The sequence below is a fragment of the Penaeus vannamei genome, chromosome 19 (assembly GCF_042767895.1).
Source record: "Penaeus vannamei isolate JL-2024 chromosome 19, ASM4276789v1, whole genome shotgun sequence".
In the NCBI taxonomy this organism is placed as follows: Eukaryota; Metazoa; Arthropoda; class Malacostraca; order Decapoda; family Penaeidae; genus Penaeus; species Penaeus vannamei.
The window spans coordinates 26479893-26487392 of NC_091567.1; the positions used below are offsets into that span (position 1 = coordinate 26479893).

Genomic DNA, 7500 nt, shown 5'->3' on the forward strand with positions numbered 1-7500 from the left:
CCCATGAGGTTTCCAGTCGCATTTACAATCCACAAGCGCTACAAAAAAACGAGTAATTTGACAAGGTCCTTTGTATCGTCTCTACCCAGCGTGTGTTTCCAGGCGGGAAAATTTATAACCTTATTTCCCCCCCTAAGATCCCTTCATTGTTCACGCACAAAGAATCGCTACCGAGAGCAGGGGGCGAAATAATATAATGAACAAAGCAAAAATACAATTGGCAAGAAAGATGCACAGGAAACTCCCTCACAAACATACTTATGTCTTGTAACGCAAACATTCTGGAAGGCGATTGTTCCTTGTACACAATCTTGGAGCTCGGTAATTTCCACCTGTTTGAAGGGGAATGTGAAGGGGGGGGGGGCGAGGAGGAAGATGAAAAGGGAAATGGGAAGGAGAAGGAGGAGAAAGATGAAAAGGGAAATGCGAAGGAGAAGGAGGAGAAAGATGAAAAGGTAAATGATGATGATGATGATGATGATGATGATGATGATGATGATGATGACGTCAACAACGACGACGATGATGACGACGACGAGGAGGAGGGAAAAAGAAATGAGCGAGATGTGAGAAGGAGAGAAATAAGAAGACGAGAGAAAAGGTGAGCGAGAAGAGCAACAAGAAGAGAGAGAAAATGATCAAGAAGAGAGAGAAGGAGAAAGAAGAAAGAGGAGCAAGAAGCGAAAAGAAGAAAAAAGAGATGAAGCTTCTTAGAAATGGAGTGTGGATCATACTGAACCGCATACTAATCCGGGCCAGAAGCAGAGACTCGGAATTTGAAGATCCCAGGTCTCTATTTCATTCAACTTTGTTTAGATGGCGCTGGAGAATCAGCCTGGTGAAAATAGAGAGCGAGGATAATGCGAAGATGAGACAGAGAGAGGGTAAAGGAGAGAGGGAGGGAGAGAGGGAGGGAGAGGGGGAGGGAGAGAGGAGAGTGAGAGAGAGGGGGAGGGGGGAGGGAGAGGGAGAAGGAGAGGATATATATATATATATATATATATATATATATATATATATATATATATAGAGAGAGAGAGAGAGAGAGAGAGAGAGAGAGAGAGAGAGAGAGATGGGGTTAAAGAGAGGGAGAGAGGTGATAACAAGCGAAGAACGAGAAAATGCCAAGAAGATCCGGCTTTGCAGCAGGTGCAATAGGAGTGGATTTGCTAATAATCTTTGGGTAAATCATAAACTGTTAACTAAAACCTGAAAGGTTACACAGATTAGCAATTCTATCTATTTAGCCATCTCTCACTTTCCTCTCCCTCTTCTCTATCGCCCTTACCCTTATTCCCCCACCTTCCATCCCGCACCTTTCTTTCCTCTTTCTCTTTCTCTCTCTCTCTCTCTCTCTCTCTCTCTCTCTCTCTCTCTCTCTCTCTCTCTCTCTCTCTCTCTCTTCCTTCCCTACCTCTCCCTCCCCCTCCCCCTAGCTAACTCAGAAGACAGCTCGATTCTCATACATAAGGAAGGTAAACTTCTTTCGGAACAGACTTAAACCTATGGACTAGAAACTTTCTCGGTAATGGGAAGGGTACGCGAGAAAGTATCAAGTTACCCGTAAGAAAGTGCGGTAAAACTTAAAAAAAAAGAGCGGGAAAAAAAGGAAAGAGGAAAATGGTTGTAGGAAACGGAACCAGGATTCCCGATATTCCGAGATTTCTTTTTTTCATATAAAAATCTTATCACGAGGTTTTGCCCGAAATCAATGAAGGTTAGACCCGTCGCCATTTTCAGACTATTAGTAAATTGCAAGTTTTTTTCTCTCTCTCTTTCTCAGCTTCACATATATAATTTTTAGTTGGTTGAACTTTTTTCGAGATAATGGAAGAGCTGCAACACCTGATACTAAAATAAGTTATGAACTTAATTAGGAAACGAAGTGAAAAATAACAGGAAATATGGTCTGGCAACTGTAGGACGCGGGAAGAACCTGAAAAATCTCTAAGGTGAAAAAATAAATGCAATAATAAATGGAATTAAATTCAAATGTCAATACCTAAAGTATAAGTTTTGAAATATGTATACATAGGGAAAAAGGAAACCGGAAAATAAAAATATGGTACAAAAACAATGACTACAATACGGCAACACCATCAATGAATGTGCTGGTCATGAATTAAAATTGAAAAGATGACGGGAGATAATAATGCGATTTCTAAGAAATTTTTCGATAATAAAAAGGGGGAGAGGTATAATAGAGTAAAACATAATAATAAAAAAAAATTATTACGACGATCATAACAACAAAAACAATAATAAAAATTATGATAATGATAATAGTAACAATATCAACAACTAATCTGGCTCCAAACGGATAAAACAAGAATCTACCTAAAATAAAGACAAAAAACTCGACACTACCAATACAAACATGAACAAAAGAAATAGGAAGGAACCTGAATATAAAATAATAAAAAAACAATGACTCCAAGAGGGCAACATCACGGTGGAATCTACTGGCCCAGGATTTCCAAAATCTCAATTTTTTCTCCGAAACTTTGCGTATCCCTCCAACCGTTTTTCCCATATTGAACAAGGGAATTTAAACAGGTGAAACTCGTAACCTAACTTAACCTGACCCTTTAGCATCTCTGGTTGAACCGTCTGGAGAGAAAACAAAAAGAAATGGCGCTTGTAAAATGGCTCCAGAAACGCGGAAATGGCCCAGGGTGCATATTTATGGCATTTGACCTTTAGAAAGAACCTCTTGATAGGGTTTGCTTATTCATTTCACAAACTTTGGAGGGGAATTTAATATAACCTACAATGCTATGTTATTTCTATTGGTACTAGACTAGATATATCTGAATAAACTGTAAATATGTAAGCACTTGATACTGTAGTAGGCACGACCACCGAGAAACAAGGCTGTAAGACACCCTGTACAGAGAGTATATGACTTCTGATTTGCGTTGTTTAAACATTTAAATGCCCATTTTTATTACCACAGACCTGGCTAAAAGAATCATAATAATCATTCCTACTATTCGCACTACCCATTTCCTTTATTCTGCCTTTTCCCTTTTTCGTCGTTATCAATTTTATTCATATTTCTTATCTCCATCTTCAAATTGCATTTCCTCGTCGTCTTCATTTTCTTCTACTGTCTCTAGGTCTTCTTTTCCTCTCCCTCTCCCTTCTCGTCTTCGTCTTCCTCTCCTTTCTCGTCCTCTTTTCCTCGCCCTTTCCCTCCTCGTCTTCTCTTGCTCTCCCTCTCCCTCCTTGTTTTCTCTTCCTCTCCCTTCCACCTCCACCATCTCTTGCTCAATCCCCCTCCACCGACAACCCTGACCTTATACCAGTGATGCGCCCGACCCCGAGGCAGGCGCGTCCACCTCTTACACAAAGGTCAGACAAGGCGGACAAAAGCCGATCGTCGTGCGCTTCTCTGGTGCTGTACAGCGGTGTCAAGTGTCCATTCTGGCTCCGGTGATGACTTCCACAGTGCCATTCTTCCAAGCGTCATTCGCTTGATAAGCTAAAGGAAAAAACAGCAAAAGCAAAAACTTGTTTCTTGTTTTTTTCATTTAACCTTTACCTTTTTCAGCGCTTCCTGCCATACGGAGATTAATCGTAAAGGTGGTAATGCTACTGTGACAAAACAGTAATGATTATTAATGCAATTAATGTCATTATACTAATCATTGATATCACATGCAATATCACCCTTGCAATTATCATCAATGTCATTTATTACAGTTAGTAATAAAATTATTTCCGTTTCATAGCTAGCAAAATTCCCACATTATTATTGGTATTATTTGTCCTATTCATAATTGAGATATTTCCATTTAATAAATTAATATCATTATTGTTCACTCGTTTTACCTGTATAATCAAAATGAAACTGGAGACGATAACAAAGTTCATTTATACAAAAAAAAAGTCCAACAGTATTTAGTTCTACTTTAACTGTCACATGTTTATCCCGTTATGGTTGTAGTAATAATGAGATATCAGTCATCTACAGTCATCATTAATCAAAAAGTTGCTAGAACGGATACAATTTTGATAATGCAAATATCCCTGAAAATGAAAGTACACTTTATTCAGTTGTTTATGTATATATGTTTGGGCGCGTGCAAATATATATGTGCATAAACGTATATGTATTTGTAGGTATGTGTATGTATATATAAAAACACACGAATAAATAAACAGAGCCAAAACGGTAGATATACATACACATATTTATAATATGTATACATGTAATACGTATGTGTATAAATATAGATATAGATATATAAATTGATAGATGAATTGATTGATACAGTACACATACATATTTATGTTTATGCATAAGTATGTATGCGTACAAACATATATTAAGAAACACCAAGCCTTCAAGGATGATGGCCCTTAAACGTGTGCCTTCCTTCAACCAACATTACTAACTGACCATTAAGTCCACTTTGGTGCATTAATGTGTGAAATCAAGGCCTACAACTTTACAGCTCTGATAGTGGTGGCAACGGTGGAATGCAACCCATGCCTCTGAGGCTGATGATTGGCCCGGACTCCCGTGTTCTCAAATTAAAGAGCTCAAGATATCTCGCATTTCCAATAAGTTAGCCCTCACTTCTGGCAATTACTCTGGGCATCTTCAGAAGTATGAAAAAAATTCTCTTCAGTCTCTGTCCTTCCCCTCCCTTCAGCCATGGTGTCCATAAATGCCATAAAGTACAAAAAGTGTAAATGCAAATTATGGAAACCTTTTTAATGCAAAATGACAAAACTGATGCAAATGCAGTAAATCTAATACTACTGCTGTAATGATCAAGGATATATCACTAAGGAGTTATCTGAACTCTCTGTCTTTCACATGTACATACATACATAAATACACACACACACGAGCGCGCATACACATTCAAACATACACACATGCACACTCTCATTCGCTCCCTTTTTCGTCTTCCTCTACCTTACCCTCTCTCTCTCTTCCTCTCCCTTTTCTCTCTCTTCGCCCTCCTCTCATCAGTCTTCTTGGGTCGTTTAATAATATATCGAGGCAAAAGCGAAATTCTGGGATATTTGATTTTCAGGCAATTGAACCTACATTACCCAACCAATGTCCTGTAAAGAATCTATTCACAACTGTTCCTTCCCCAGATTCCTTACCTCCCTCCCACTCCCTCTGACCTTCCCCTCCCTCCCTCCCTTCCCCCACCCCACTCCCCCTTTCTCCTCCACCCACCCCGTAGCCCTCCCCTTCTCCTCCACCCACCCCGTAGCCCTCCCCTTCTCCTCCACCCACCCCGTAACCACCCCCCCCTTTTGGAATGGTGATACTTTTCGTGGTGTCCGAGCAGCCAATAGCGTCAAAAGGACAAGCGAAATTCGGAAATTCATACCGCTCTCCTTGTGAATAAAATAAATCCGCTTTCTCGTTCTTCTTAACCCTTTTTTTCTTTTCATTTTCTCCACTTCTCTATTATTTTTTAAGCATCAATGTAACATCATCTAACGGTCATTTCTGACGGCGATTTTGCTATTCATTGTTGCCGATTTTCATCCCACTGGGGCGGAGTGATGTTGATGGCAACAGCTGATTGACATTATCAATATCCATCGTATCAAATAAACACACTCCCTCTCCTCTCCTTCTGCCTCCGCCCTCTCCCTCTCCCCTCCCCCCTCCGCCCTCTCCCCTTCCCCTTCCCTTCGTCAACTTCTTGTGCATGAGTTACCAAAGTGAACTCTAATGAATTTTAATCAGTGATCGCATGATGGGTTTTAATCAATAAGGCGAGTTCGAGCAAATGGAAATTACTCGAACTTTTGAGACTTAACGGTCTTTGGCAATTCATAACCTCCCGTGTGCGACGACTACGGCTTTCGCAAGATAGTGGTGTTCGTTGCTGGTTTTTTTTTTATCGTCGTCGTGTTATATTTCCCCGAATGGCCTGGCTGACAATGGTGCGTTTATGGCGACACGATATTCGCAAACAGTCAGCGTGAGTTGAATGTTTGGCATGAGAGAGTAGGTGCAATAAGCCATTAACAGCGACACATAATCGGCTAGTTGCGTGCGAGTTTACGATAAATGGGTAGGCCTATGTCGCCGATGTTCACGCTAAGCCACTCGTGAGTCAGGGATGTTTCCAGCGTCGGAATGAGTGATAAGCGAGTACACTGAAATGGATGAGTCGCGTTTGCGTGTCGTGGCTGTTTGAAGACACGCGGGCTACGAGTTACGAGTGTCTGAATACGAGACGCAGAACTTACAGACACGTGAGTTGCGAGAGGCAAAAAAAATCGTGTAAATAGTTGATGACAACATGGTGTCTTCGCTGGTTACGGGTTGTTTACAATAAAGGCCGCGAGCCAATAGCGAGCCGCTTCATCAAAACAGAATCCGAGGGGAAAGAACAGACGCATATCAGCCACCGCTTGCGACCGGGACTTACCTGCGGTGTGTTGCGGCGTGTCAACGTGCGTTGTTGCAGTCGTGGGTGGTGTCAGGCAATAGTTCAAGTGACACACTCCCTTACAACCACAACTCCCCCGCCGAGAATTGCGAGAGATTCACGTTAGGATCAATAAACGACCTTACACTCGCCGCTCTACTGCTTTGCGCGGTCCTGGACACTCGCTCCGTCCCGCGAGCGATTCCTTATCCCCACTGGGCGGCGAAGGGCCCGTTCACTTAGGCAAGGCCCGACAAAGAAACCAAACTTGTTGCAGGCTCACATCATAGGCCACTGCTGGCTGGCTGTGCTTCGGGGCGGCCGCTAGCAAGAGGCCACACGAAGTAAACACGACGGAGGACCTGCGCACATGTGCCTTCCTCCGAGTGGATCTGCGCGAGACTGCGAACCGGTTGAGGTACGCAGGGCGCCGAGATCTCCCCTCTTTCCCAAACGCGTGAGGGTTAGGGCGCCGGGAAGCGACTTCAAGTATTAAATGGATTTCCGTTTTCCCGAAGCCAGTTTCTTCTCGAGTCGTTGATGTCTGATGCTTATCTTTGGAGTATGAACATGCTGCGAGTAATATGCAAAACAGGATGAAAACGGGTATTACGAACGTGTTAATCGATGCTTGACTCCATGAGACCTCACACGAGACTCTAATTCTCACAACCCTCGCGGCTTCCCTCGCGGACTTTACCTTCCCAAACCATAAACCTCATCCATTAAACATGTAATTCCTTCACATCATATCGGAATGCAATAAATACTCCAAGGACATTCTAAAACTCAGTATGATTGTGCGCATTGATTCGGGGAAGATCAAATTTCAGCCCTGGTTATAGAATCACAATGAAGTGATCTGAAAAAAGGTAAAAGAAATAAACAAATAATGCGAACTTAAGAATAAAGTTTGCACGTGTGATTAATGTTATAAGGAATAAAGGAGCGCGCAGAACTGTACAAAAAACATAATAATCGTACATTATTGTAGCATTACGGTTGTGCTTTGAACTCCTTCCCATTGTAAACATTGCACTTGACGTTAATGCACTTAGCCCGTGCTGTAAACAATTCTTGGCGA

At 41.9% G+C, this 7500-nt stretch overlaps 1 protein-coding gene across 1 annotated transcript in view; it reads right to left on the minus strand.

Moving 5' to 3' along the window:
• The window catches only part of LOC113822383 (hexosaminidase D), a 173916-nt gene extending 167096 nt beyond the window's left edge, over positions 1–6820 (minus strand). Inside the window, exon 1 of the mRNA XM_070134123.1 lies at positions 6417–6820. The gene's annotated coding sequence lies outside the window, so the exon portion shown is untranslated. The remainder of the gene's footprint in view (positions 1–6416) is intronic.
• Between the last annotated feature and the right edge of the window lie 680 nt (positions 6821–7500).